At 44.7% G+C, this 14135-nt stretch overlaps 1 protein-coding gene across 1 annotated transcript in view; it reads right to left on the bottom strand.

The window, feature by feature from the left end:
* LOC122791399 (tyrosine-protein phosphatase non-receptor type 9-like) overlaps positions 1 to 14135 on the bottom strand; it is a 594700-nt gene that overhangs the window by 365726 nt on the left and 214839 nt on the right. The gene's annotated exons all lie outside the window — the stretch shown is intronic.

The following is a 14135-nucleotide window of genomic DNA, read 5'->3' on the forward strand; positions in this document are numbered from 1 at the left end:
TGCAAAAAGACACTCACCAGTCTAAACAAATTAGAGAGCTGGTCAATTCTGCCAAAGCAAACTACTAGGCAAAGATAGCCTCCCAGGTGAAAGTCAACTATAAGGCTTTTTTTTTTTTTTTTTTTAAATTATGTTCATAACCTCAGGGGAAACCCTCAGCAATGTGCCAAGTTAATCATGAAGAGCAACACTTACACCCAGCCTGACACTAAGCCAAACCTGCTGGCTGACAAGTTCAGTTCAAATTTCTCCCCCATCACCTCCTACTACACCCAAAGAAATACCCACAACTGGTCATTATGAGGGGAACAGGTCGTTACTGGGCTCGCTAAAGCCTAACACACAGCCTCCATGGGTCCCAACAACATTCCAGAATGTTTCTTAAACAGATTAAAACACAGCCTCCGGATGGGCTTTGTCCCAGAGGAAAGTACAGTTTTGTACCTACCATAAATGTAGATGTTCGACTGCAATCTTCACACTTGGGTTATCCTGTCGTCAGGCGGTCCCGCAGTCGTCCGGAATTCCAAAGTCTTGGTCCGGCGTCAGTTGCTGTCGCTCCTTCCCTGATGTCAGTGCGCCAGGGGTATATACAATGCAACCAACGCCATTTTCTTCAGTTTTTCTTGCCCCAGATGTCAGGTGCCCCCAAAAAGGTGGTCAGTAATTAGTATCAAATTAAGTAATTTTTGCACAAACACAAAATCCCTCCAGCTATAAGCAAATACATCAGGAAGGTATTGTAGAGATTTAGCCAGTCAGATCAGAGGGGATGGAGGGAGGGTAACCTGAACTGCAGCAGGGTGTACACTCGAACATCTACATTTATGGTAGGTACAAAACTGTACTATGTTCATCGTGTTACCCTGCTGCAGTCATCACACTTGGGTAGAATCCCAAAGCTAAGGATGGGTGGAGGAGTTATAGAGGGTTAGAGGAGGCTAAAAGGCCCTGCAGAACTGCAGTGGCAAAGCCAGCCCTAGTCTTAGAGTAAAGTGGTAAGTGATAGTGTTTGGTAAAGGTGTGTACAGAACTCCAAGTTGCAGCTTCCAAAATCTCCTTGGTTGGAACCCCCCTGAGGAAAGCTGTAGATGTAGCTGTTGCCCTGGTACAGTGGGGCCTAATGGTAGCAGGAACTGGTTTTCCATGATGGGTATAGCAAAAACGAATGCAATGTCCTATCCATTTGGAATGGTTTGTTTTGATATAGCCTTCCCTTGTGAAGCTGTAGCATAGGATACAAAGAGCTGGTCAGATTTTCTGAAAGCCTTAGTTTTATCCAAGTAGTACTGAAGTTGCCTGTGAATGTCCAAGGAATGCAGGAGTCTTTCTCCTTTGTTCTGTGGATTTGGGAAGTAGGTGGGTAAGTGAATGGTTTGATTTAAAGCCACACTGGAAACCACCTTAGGCATGAAGGAAGGATTAGTTCGTAGAGAAACTCTGTCTTGATGGAAAATGGGGAAAGGTTCCACTGCCATTAGTGCCTGCAGCTCTGACACTCTTCTAGCTGAAGTTATTACTAGCAGCAGGGCAGTCTTCCAAGATAGGAACTGTAGATCTGCAGAAAAAGATGGTTCAAAGGGAGGTAGCGTAAGTTTTTCCAGAACAAAATTGAGGTCCCATGTTGGTGTAGGTGCTCTCCTGGGGGGCCTGATGTTTTTTTTTTTTTGGCCCTCTGAGGAACTGCCTTAGAAGTGGATATGAAAATAAGGGTGGTTCCATGTTGTAGTGGGCTGAAATAGCTGATGCATGGATTTTAATGGAAGAAAAAGAAAGTCCTTTGTACAACATCTCAGTTAAATACTGTAGAATCTGAGGTATGTGAGGCTGAAGTATGTTTTGACCTTTAGCTTGGTTCCAGGCACAAAACCTTTTCCATTTGTCCGAATAGGCCTTCCTGGTGCTGGGCCTCCTAGCTTCCAGAATAACATCCATAACTGCTTGGGAAAGAGGAGCTGGCTGGATGCTTAGTTGAAGTGCCATGCAGCCAGATTTAAGGTTTTGAGCTGGCTGTGAAGTATCTGATTGTTTTGCTGTGTGAGCAAATGGGCAATTTGTGGTAAAATCCAAGGTGGGCCCTGGGCCATATTCCTCAATAGTGGGTACCAGTGCTGGCGTGGCCAGTCTGGGACTATGAGTATCAGTCGTGGTCTCTCCTTTCTGACTTTCAGAAGCACCTTTGTGAGTAGAGGCAATGGAGGGAAGGCATATACTGTCAGGTTTTTCCAACTGAATGAGAGTGTATCCACTTTCCAAGCTTGATGGTGAAGTGTCCTTGTACAAAATTTTGTCAGTTGATAGTTTTGAGGACTGGCAAACAGGTCTATGTCTGGAAGGCCCCATTTTTGAGTTATCATTGCAAATACTTGTGGATCCAGTTTCCACTCGTGGGGATCCATGATGTTTTTGCTGAGGTCGTCTGCCAATGTGTTCCTTTTTCCTGGCAGGAATTGAGCTTGTAACCGAACTTGGTAAGCCAGAGCTGTGTTCCACAAGGTCATTGCTTGCCTGCATAGAGGGTAGGAGTGTGTACCCCCTTGTTTGTTTATGTACCTCATTACGGTGGTGTTGTCCGTCCTTATTGCAAGTTGTCCTGGATGTAATAGATTTTTGAAGGCTATCAGAGCATTCTGTACAGCTAGCATCTCTTTTTGATTGATGTGCAGATTCCTTTGTTCTGCAGTCCATATGCCTTGAACTGCCATGTGTGCCCCCCAGGCGTAGTCCGATGCATCTGTTGTCATAGTTTGCCTGGCTGGGGGCAAGGTGAAAGGCTGACCCTTGTTGAAGTGACATGCCTGTGACCACCATAGAAACTCCTGTTGTAGGCAGGGAATGAGAGATATCATTGTGTCCAAGCTGTGGCTGTGTTGAGACCATACACTTTTTAGGTACCACTGTAATTTCCTCATATGCAGCTTTGCAAATGGTATTAGTAGTATGCAAGATGCCATGAAACCCAAGGCCTGCAGAATTTTTCTTGCCGGTAGATGGGTCTTTGTTGCCATTGTTTTGAAATATTGAGTCAGTTGTAGTTTGTCTGGTGTCAGAAAAGTCTTCTGGGCCGTTGTATTCAAGCTGGCACCCAGGAATGTCATATTTTGTGAGGGTACTAGTTTTGATTTCTTTTCGTTTACTGTGTACCCCAGGCAACTTAGATGTTTTACAAAAGCCAGATGTTGTAAGAGGATGTCCTTGCTTTCTGCATGGATGAGGCAGTCGTCCAGGTATGGGTATATTTGAATTCCTCTTTGTCTGCAGTATGCAATTACTGGTGCCAGGCATTTTGTGAAGACCCTGGGCACAGTAGATAAGCCAAAGGGCAGTGCAGAGAATTGGTAATGGGTTTAACCTGCAATGAAACGGAGGTATCTTCTGCAACTTTGTCTGATAGGGACATGCAGGTATGCCTCCTTGAGGTCCAACGTTACTAGCCATGCTTTCTTGCCCAACATGGGAAGAAGCTGCTGTAGTGTTAGCATCTTGAATTTGGGTACTTGTAAGAAGGTGTTTAGAGTTGAAAGGTCCAGAATTGGTCTCCAAGCATTGTCCTTTCTGGGAACTAGAAAGAGTCTTGAGTAAAATCCTTGGCCTTGCTCTCGAGTAGGTACCAGTTGAATGGTTCTCATGTCAAAGAGAGCTGTAATTTGTTTTTGTGCCTCTGCCCATTGATTTTGTGGCAGGTTTGGCATTCCTCTTTTCATTGGCAAGGTGTGAAAATGGAATCTGTATCCTCGTGAAATTATGTCTAGGACCCATTTGTCTTTTGTGACAATGTGCCAGTTGTCTGAAAAAAGTGCGAGTTTTCCTTCCAAGGGGGCTGCCAAGAGAGTGTTGCTTGGCCAGATGAGGTGCAAGTCATTGAGTTTGCCTTCTGGTAGTTTGGGACCTGTCTTCTCCTCCCTTCTGTGTTGCAGTGCCCCATTGTCGAGGTTTGTACTGGGCTTGTGGTTGTCCTCTGCCTCTTGGACGTCTGTATTTACCCCTCTGTGGTCTGTCAGTAGCTGGAAAGGACCAATTTTTTGTTGGCCAATTTCTGCTGAAGCGAGGGGGCTGTACCTGTAGGAAATCTTTGACTGTCTGCATAGATTTTGATTTATCCTTCATTTTCTTTAAGACTTCTTCTGCTTTAACTCCAAAAAGAACATCCCTGTTGTAAGGGAGCATCTAGAAGCTTTGCTTTAACATGATCAGGCAGATTTTGTTCCTTTAACCAAGCATGCCTACGTATAACAGACCCAGTGACAGCTGCTCTGCAGGAAGCCTCCAAAGAATCAAATCCACATTGTAAAGTATGTTTGCCCACCTGTTCAGTTGCATGCAACAGATCCTGCATTTCTTTCAATTCAGACCGTTGAGGGAGTGTGCTCATTTTTTTTTTTAACTGAGACATTAGAAATTGCTGATATTTTAGCATGTGAAATTGGCAATTTAGTGCCCTCATAGCTAGAGTGGCTGAGGTATAAACCTTTTTCCCCCACCTGTCTAGTGCTCTGAAGTCCCTTTCAGAGGGTACTCGATTTTTTGCCATAGAAGCCTTAGCTCCCTTTGGGACCCTGGGAGATAGTCTCTGGATCAGCAACAGGGCTTTTATAAAGAAATTTGTGGGAATCAGGCACTCTACAGTATCTGTCAGGTTTGGCCGGAGCAGGAGGCAGATAATCTGGGTTCATACTGGATTCTAAGTAATCATCATCCACAATGTCTAAAACTGGGAGGGGGGGTGGCAAGTGGTCTGTGCTGGGGGAGTAAAAGAATCTCTCTGAGCCTTTTCTTTGGGTAAGAGTAGTCCTGACCTTCCCAGTGAAAATGTTCCCTCATAGTGTGTAAAGTTTCCCCAAAGGAGTAGTCTTCAGGAGGAGAAGCTGAGGGAATAGAATCCTCAGCATCAGAATCTTCATAAGGGGAGAAGGAGCAATCTTGGTCCTCAGAGGAGCCTGAGGAAATAGACACTTGTTCAGAGGAGGCATAATCTTCCTCTTGTCTAGGCCTTTTGTCAGGTGGGGGTTGGGAACCCCTGATTAAAGAGATCAAATCTTCAGCCATTTTGAGCATCTGTTTCTTAGGCATGTGGCCTTGAACTGGAGACTGAAGTGCAGTCTTTTTAGGTTTAATAGGAGTCTTAGTCTTAGGATACGCTTTTATGGTGACCGTAGTCGGTCTGAAGATGCCTTCAGAAACCGAAGGTGTTTCTGCAGCACTGACATCTTTGTCAGCAGTGTCGTCGGTAGGGGCTAAACAAAATGGCTGCGTCGGCCTAATACTTTCCGCCAAAAGTTCCGAAGTGGTCTCGGGTTCCAGATCTGCGGTAGTCAGAGGCTGTGTCGGAGCCTCACTGAAGACCGGTGAACCAGAGACCGGACCAGCCGAGGCCTCGGAGTCTGGCTTGGGTCTAGGCTGCCTGTCCTTATCCTTGCGTTTTTTGTGCACGCCGGTAGTCGGTTGCTCCGACGGCATAGTGTAGTTAAATTTTCTACCGAAGTAGTGTCGTGCGAAATCAAAGCATCTTTTTATAGTACGCTTATTAAACCTAGCACAAAAATGACAACCAGTGACGTCGTGGTCTGGGCCTAGGCAAGGTATGCAGTAAGAATGAAAATCCTTATGAGGTATTTGCTTCCCACAAGAAATACAATTGTTAACTTTTTCTGACATCGGTCTGAGGCAAGAAAAGTTTCCCCAACGGGGTACTTAGCTTTATTGAAGACTTCGGATCTGAAATTCGACTTTGAAAATCTCAAGAGTCGGCCGACCAGCACTTGCGAACTGCTTCTGCTTCGGGCACCGCGCGGCAAGAAAGACTGAAGAAAATGGAGTCGGTTGCATTATATATACCCCTGGCGCACTGACGGCAGGGAAGAAGCGACAGCAACCGACGCCGGACCAAGACTTTGGAATTCCGGCCGACTGCGGGACCGCGTGACGACAGGATAACCCAAGTGTGATGACTGCAGCAGGGTAACACGATGAACAATGGAGGACTGCAACGGTTGTCTCTCTGCAAAAGGGTGGCTCATCAACTGACCCAGGGAACTACAGACTCAGAAGTTTGACCAGTCTTATCTGCAAGGCCATGGAAAGAATTATCATGGACTTGGTCAATAAAGACAAAAGAAATCTCCAAACACTGGCCCATCTGCTTTTGTCAAAGAGAGGTCTTGCCTGCTCAATCTGGTAGACTTCTTCAAGAAAGTCACCAGGGTCATGGATGAGGGTAAAACAGTACAAATTGCTTACCTAGTCCTGGCCAGAGCTTTAAACACAATGCCCTACTCGGGGATCACAGATAAACTTATTGATTAAGGCATGAACCCTTACATTGTCAGATGGACAGCAAACTGGCTCAATAACAGGACATATGCTGTCTACAAAGGAGAATTCACTTGCAATAAGAAACCTGTTACTAGGGGTGTCCCACAGCGATCAGTGTTGGGAACCCTCCTGTTAGGTATATACTTCTCTGAAGAGAAGGCCAATGTTGGGGGCCTCTGGCTCACCAAGTTCTTCGACGACTAAGCTGAATCCCCAAATGATGCTGACATCCTAGAAATAGGCCTAAAAATGACCAACAAATGGTGCCAAAACCATGGTCTGAGACTAAATGCTAAAAAATGCATGATCATACCGTTTGGTAAATCAGATATCCCTGCAAATTATAATATTGACAGCACACCTGCTAAAAGTAGACCCAGTGATGAGGGACCTAAGAACACAGACAGTAACCTAAAACCATGATCACCAGGTAGCTACGGCAGTGAGGAAATCGTTCTGTGGCTCAACTTACAAGTAAAGGCATGGCATCAAGGTCAAAGGAAGTCACAGTGCCATTGTACTTGGCCCTCATCAGGCCCATAAATCGAGTACAATGCTACCTTCTGCATGTACCTAACAAGGCACTTACACCAACTGGAGTAGCTCAAAGGTCTCTCACTAAAACAAATACAAAGCGTAAGACATGTCTTATGCAGACTGACTACAGGCCCATCCTTTTACTCCATCTCTTACTGTTTATTAAGAGGTGACTTGTGCCTAACCTAAAAGGTACCTCTGATCCAGCCCCAATGAAAATGTTACATATATGCAAGATAAATTATGAGGGCAACATGTTCCATGCACCTGAACCTTATTTGTGACTCGAACAGAACTTGCTGGAGAGAGAGACTCTTATCCCAAAGGCTACCGTGTCTATGGAATAAACCTCCCATCTTCAAAAAACAAAGCCTGTCCCTCACTCTCTTTAAAAAAGAATTTGGATAAATGGATGGGGAAACCATAAATTCACTTCCTGGCTACAGCCCTTGTCCCTTATGGACAGAGGCAGTCTGCAAAATGACTCAGGGCTCCAACAACCAAAGGCCCACTATCCCAGTACTACCCCATCCCATATCTAGGAAATTTAAGATGTAATATTGCCATACCCTGGGTATTACTGGCTAGGCTTATAAAGGCTCTTGGCACCACTAGCTCAGTAATCACCTGTGCACCATAGGAGTTTTCTTACACCACAGCTCTGCCATGTAAGCCCAGAGCTTTGAGAATCTCTTTTAGAAAGGTCATAGCCAAGGGAATAAGGTTCTAAAAGTAATCAATCAGGAAAAGAACCCTGTCCTCAAAGAAAAGCTGTCACTGACAATGTGCTGATTCTGCACCCCAGGAAAATGTGATCCTGAGGTGGAAATAAGCAAGACTTCTTCATGTTCAAAGTGAATCCCAGACTGCCCAGAAGATTCACCACAAGTTGTAAATAAGTTAGAAGCTTTTGGGTAGGAACCTGAATGAGAAGATAGACTATCTGAATAGCTTGAAGGTTGCAGAAGGCAATGACAGGAGCTAGACACTTTTTGAATACCCTTGGGGCAGCAGAAAGATCACAGGGTAAAGCAGAAAACTGAAAGTGAGACAAAGACACACAAAACCAAAAGAACTTCCAGTACTGCAGCTGCACAAGAATAAGAAGATAGTGCATTTTAAATACAAAGTCACTAAAAAGGCCTGTAGAAGACTCTTTTGAAGCAAGAAATAAATAGTCAACATCTTGCAACTTAAAATAAGTTTTCAGGACATAAAGATCCAAAATATGTCTCCAAGTGCTCTATTTCCTGGTAGTCAAAACAGTCTTCAGTAAAAACCTGCTCTCTGCAAGTGAGGAGGAACCAATTCTACTGTCCCATGAAACAGATGGTCTTGAACAGGAGGCGGAATAAGATGACTCTGACTTTGTGAGGGCTAAAGAAATCATAAGGGATGACAGAAAACCTTCTAAGACCTTGTAGTCACCTTGAACGATGGACACAACCCTTTTCCCTAAAGTTATCAACACTGGCAAAGAAAGACAGAGGGAAAACTTTTGAGATAAATTAGCCAAAGGCTGAGGCGAGATGTATTGAGAAGAGAAGGAAGACAGTCCCAAGGCAGGTGATTTGCCTGGAAAGGAAGATTAAAAACCCCAGAACTCTGTTGAGACTTTCTGAAACTGCCTTCTAGGAGGTCTCTTACCTTCTGAGGACACTTAAGATCCTTACAAAAAAAGACCAGCCTGAGGGCAATTCTTCTGAAAATTAGGAAAATATGTTAGGAAAAAATTTACTGTATTAGTTTACCTTCTTTCTGCAAGGTCTTAAAAGTTCTGCAGCTGCTGTACTTCTATATGCGAGTCAAAGTAGTTTAGCTTTGACATCCTCAGGCAAAGGCTGAAGTCTACGCTAAGAAAACCTACAAAAAAACAAACTAGTGACTACAGCCCTAGAAGATGCATCTGCAGTATCACAACTGCACTTAACAGAATGCTTAGCCACTTTGGAAGCAGAGGTAAGAAGAGAGTGTATAAGACTTAGCTTCTGATTCATCAAAATCTATAAGCATTTTAGCCAGGCTTCCCAAACAGACAAAAGATACCCAAACGTTATGGGCTTGGTAATTAATAGCTCTAAAGGCTGTAAAGTTGTAGAAGTATACACTTTTTTGCCATACCTGTCAATGACCGTCTTTACTGTAGGCAAAAAGTACAGTTTTGTACCTACCATAAATGTAGATGTTCGAGTGTATATACTGCTGCAGTCATCACACTTGGGTTATCCTGCCGTCAGGTGGTCCCACAGTCGGCCGAATCCCAAAGTCTTGGTCCGGCGTCGGTTGTCGTCGCTTCTTCCCTGACGTCAGTGCAACACGGGGATAAAAGAGGCAGCTGACGCCATTTTCTTCAGTTTTTCTTGCCCCAGATGTCAGGTGCCCCCAACTAGGAAGGCAATACAAATAACTATGCAGAAATACCTTAGTAGATAAACAATAGTACTAGCTGTTAGCAAATACACCATATAGGCATGCATCCAATAGACTGATGTACATGGAGTTATAACCAACACCCTGGTATGTAGAGGGGATGGTGGGAGGGTAACCTGGACTGTAGCAGTATATACACTCGAACATCTACATTTATGGTAGGTACAAAACTGTACTATGCTCATCGTGTTATACTGCTGCAGTCATCACACTTGGGTTGAATCCCAAAGCTATGGCTGGGTGGCTGGTACTAAACTGGGTTAGGCGAAGCTAGGATGCCCTGCAGAACTGCAGTGGCAAAACCAGCTCTGTTTTTTGAGTATAATGAAAGGTGGCAGTGCTTGGTAAAGGTGTGCACTGAACTCCAAGTAGCTGCCTCCAGAATGTCCTTGGTTGGAACCCCCCTGAGAAAGGCTGCTGAGGTTGCTGTAGCCCTGGTAGAATGGGACCTAATATTAACAGGCACTGCTTTCCCATGGTGCGAGTAGCAAAAGCGGATACAATGTGCTATCCATTTAGAGATGGTCTGTTTTGAAATAGCCTTTCCTTGTGAACCTGCAGCATGGGATACAAAGAGTTGGTCAGTTTTTCTGAAAGTCTTTGTCTTATCCAAATAGTAACGTAGCTGTCTGTGAATGTCCAAAGAGTGAAGGAGTCTTTCTCCTTTATTCTGGGGGTTTGGATAAAAGGTGGGTAAATGAATGGTCTGATTCAAAGCCACACTGGATACTACGTTTGGCATAAAGGTAGGGTTAGTTCGTAAAGAGACTCTGTCCTGATGGAAAATGATGAAAGGTTCCACTGCCATAAGTGCCTGTAGTTCTGAGACCCTGCATGCTGAGGTGATAGCCAGCAACAGAGCCGTTTTCCATGACAAGTATTGTAGTTCTGCTGAGAAGGCTGGTTCTAAAGGAGGCAGTGTTAATTTTTCTAAAATGAAGTTGAGGTCCCAAGGTGGCGTTGGGGGGTTTCGGGGGGGGGGTCTTATATTCTTAGCCCCTCTGAGAAACTGCCTTAGTAAAGGGTGTAAGAATATGGGAGGATCCGTACTATATTGAGCTGAAATGGCTGAAGCATGGATCTTAATGGATGGGAAAGAAAGGCCTTTGTGTAGCATCTCAGTTAAGTATTGCAGTATTTGAGGAATGTTTGGTATCCAAGGATTTTGGCCTTTAGCCTGGTTCCATGCACAAAATCTTTTCCATTTGTCTGAGTAAGTTTTTCTGGTGCTGGGCCTCCTGGCCTCCAAAATGACATTCAGGATGTCCTTTGAGAGAAGTGTTGATTGATAATTCAGGGTATTCTCCATGCAGCTAAATATAAAGTCCTGAGCTGACTGTGAAGGATCTGTGAGTTTTGCTGAGTCAACAGAAGTGGGAATTGAGGTAAGATCCATGGAGGGCTGTGAGTCAAGGTCCTTAGTAATGGGTACCAGTGCTGATGTGGCCAGTCCGGAGCAATGAGGATCATTTGAGGTCTCTCTGATCTGACTTTCAGTAATACCTTGGTCAAGAGAGGTAGTGGTGGGAAGGCATAGACTGTCAATGCTGTCCAACTGAATGATAGGGCGTCCACTTTCCAGGCTAGGGAATGATAAGTCCTTGTGCAAAATTTTTGTAGTTGGCAATTGTTTGGGGAGGCAAACAGATCTATGTCTGGGCATCCCCACCTTTGAGTTATCATTGAAAATACTTGTGGGTGTAGTCTCCACTCGTGAGGATCTGCCAAATTTCTGCTTAATTCGTCTGCCAATATGTTTTCCTTTCCTGGCAGGAATTGTGCTTGCAGTTGTACTTGGTAAGTCAATGCTGTGTTCCACAAGGTCATTGCCTGTCTGCATAAAGGGTAGGAGTGTGTTCCTCCCTGTTTGTTTATGTACCACATAACTGTGGTGTTGTCTGTCCTTATTAGTAGTTGTCCTGGATGCAAGAGGTCCTTGAAGGCTGTCAGTGCATTTTGCACAGCTAGCATCTCCTTTTGGTTGATGTGTAGATGCATTTGTTTTGCAGACCATTTGCCCTGTATGCACTGTCCTGCCATGTGTGCTCCCCAGGCATAGTCTGAAGAATCTGTTATAGTTTGGTTTGCTGGAGGTAAGACAAAAGGAAGACCCTTGTTTATTTGACATGCTTGAGCCCACCATAGGAACTCTTTTTGAAGGCAGGGAATGAGAGGTATACTTGTTTCGAGGCTGTGCCTGTGTTGAGTCCATACACTTTTCAGGTACCATTGTAATTTCCTCATATGCAGCTTTGCATGTGGAATTAGTTGAATGCAGGATGCCATGAACCCAAATGCCTGCAGGATTTTCTTTGCAGTGAGCTGGGTAAAAGTTGCCATCTTTTTGAAGTATTGAGTCAGTTGTTTTTGTTTGTCTGGCGTGAGATAAGCCATCTGGGCTGTTGTATTTAAGCTGGCACCCAGGAATATTATGTCTTGCGAGGGTATTAGCTTTGACTTCTTTTTGTTTACGGTGTACCCTAGGCAACTTAGCAGCTTTGTTACAAATGCCAGATGCTGTAATAGAATGGCCTTGCTGTCCGCTTGGATCAGGCAGTAGTCCAGATATGGATAAATTTGTATTCCTCGTTGTCTGCAGTATGCAATTACTGATGCCAGGCATTTCGTAAATACTCTGGGCACAGTAGATAAGCCAAAGGGCAATGCAGAGAATTGATAATGTGTTGTACCTGCCAAAAATCTGAGGTATCTTCTGCAATCTTGTCTGATCGGGACATGCAGGTATGCCTCTTTGAGGTCCAACGTTACCAGCCAAGACTCCTTGCCCAGCATGGGAAGAAGCTGCTGTAGTGTGAGCATTTTGAATTTGGGTACCTCCAGGTAAGTGTTTAGAATTGAGAGGTCTAAAATGGGTCTCCAGGCTTTGTTCTTTCTTGGTACTAGAAATAGTCTTGAGTAAAAACCTTGACCTTGCTCCTTTGTAGGTACCATTTGAATTGCTTTCATATCCATGAGAGCTGAAATTTGTGTTTGTGCCTCTGCCCATTGGTTTGGAGGCAGATTTGGCATGCCTCTCATCCGTGGTAAAGTGTGGAAATGAAATCTGTAGCCTCGGGTAATAATATCCAGAACCCATTTGTCCTTTGTTATGATGCGCCAATTTTGTGGAAATAGAGCCAGTTTTCCTCCCAAAGGTGCTGCCAGGGCAGTTTTGCTTGGCAGGCGAAGAGGGACGTCATTGTGTTTGTTTCCTGAAGGGTTGAGATCTTTCGTCTCCACCTCTTTGAGTTGCTGTATGCCATTGTCTAGGCCTGAAAGAACCCTGCGGCTAGCCTCTGCCCCTTGGGCGTCTGTCTGATGCAGGAAAGGACCAGTTTTTTGATGGCCAGTTTCTGCTGAAACGAGGAGGTTGTACCTGTAAAAAATCTTTAACTGTCTGCATAGATTTTGCCTTTTCTTCCATTTTCTTTAAAACTTCCTCTGCTTTGACACCAAATAACACATCTTTCTGCAATGGAGCATCCAATAACTTTGCTTTGACATGTTCTGGTAAGGCTTGCTCTTTTAGCCAAGCATGTCTACGTATTACAGATCCTGTAACAGGTGCTCTACATGAGGCTTCCAATGAATCAAAACCACACTGTAAGGTATGCTCTCCCACCTGTTCTGCTGCATGCAGCAAATCCTGCATCTCTTTGAAATCAGGTTGATCTGTCTGAGGGATCATTTTCTGCTTTAACTGTGTAATCAAGTACTGCTGGTATTTTAGCATGTGGAATTGGCAGTTTAAGGCCCTCATGGCCAAAGTGGCAGACGTATACACTTTCTTTCCCCATCTTTCTAATGCTCTGGAATCTCTTTCAGAAGGTAGTGGATTCTTAGCAGTAGAGGCCTTAACCCCTTTGGGACCCTGGGAAATGGTTTCGGGGTCTGCAACAGGGCTTTTATATAAAAACTTATGAGAATCAGGAACTCGGTAGTATCTGTCTGGTTTAGCTGGTGCAGGAGGTAAGGAATCTGGGTTTAGACTAGATTTGGTGTAAACATCATCCAAAATGTCTAAAACTGGAGGAATTGCAAGGGGTCTATGCTGTGGGAGAAGAAGAAATTCACAAAGTCTTTTCTTAGAGTCAGAGTAATCCTGGCCTTCCCAGTGGAAGTGTTCCCTCATGGTGTGTAAAGTTTCCCCAAAAGAGTAGTCTTCAGGGGGGGAGACAGAGGGAATGGACTCTTCAGCATCTGAGTCTTCATAAGGAGGGAAGGAATAATCCTGGTCCTCAGAGTTAGCTGAGGAAATGGATGCTTGGTCAGAGGAAGGATAATCTTTCTCCAGTCTAGGCCTTTTGTCAGGAGGGGGTTGTGAACCCCTGATCAGGGTAATTAAATCCTCAGCCATCTTAAGCATCTGTTTTTTAGGCATAGGGGCCTGTGGGGCGGACTGTGGACCCGGTTTCCTAACTTTTAAGGGGCTTTAAGTTTAGCATAAGACTTAATAGAGATAGTTGTCGGTTTGAAGACACCTTCAGAAACCGAAGGCCTGTCCAAAATCTCCGGATCACCGTCAGGGTTGGCGTCCGAAGGGTGAGATGGAACCGGCTCCTGAGGCCCAGCTGATTCGGTCTGGGAGGCTGTCAGAATTTCTAAATCTGCAGTAGTCAGGGGCTGCATAGGCGCCTCGCTGAAAACCGGAGAACCGGCGGCAGGCCTTGCTGAGGCCTCGGTATCTGGTCTTGGCCTTGGTTGCCTGTCCTTATCCTTGCGTTTTTTTAATCATTGCTGATGTCGGTTGCTCCGATGACATGCTATAATTAAAGTTTCTGCCAAAATAATGTCGGGCGAAATCTGCCTGACACTTGATTATACGTTTGTTGAACCTAGCACAAAACAGACAACCA

The sequence above is a fragment of the Protopterus annectens genome, chromosome 17.part0 (genome assembly GCF_019279795.1).
Source record: "Protopterus annectens isolate FY-2018-M chromosome 17.part0, PAN1.0, whole genome shotgun sequence".
NCBI classification, from domain to species: Eukaryota; Metazoa; Chordata; order Ceratodontiformes; family Protopteridae; genus Protopterus; species Protopterus annectens.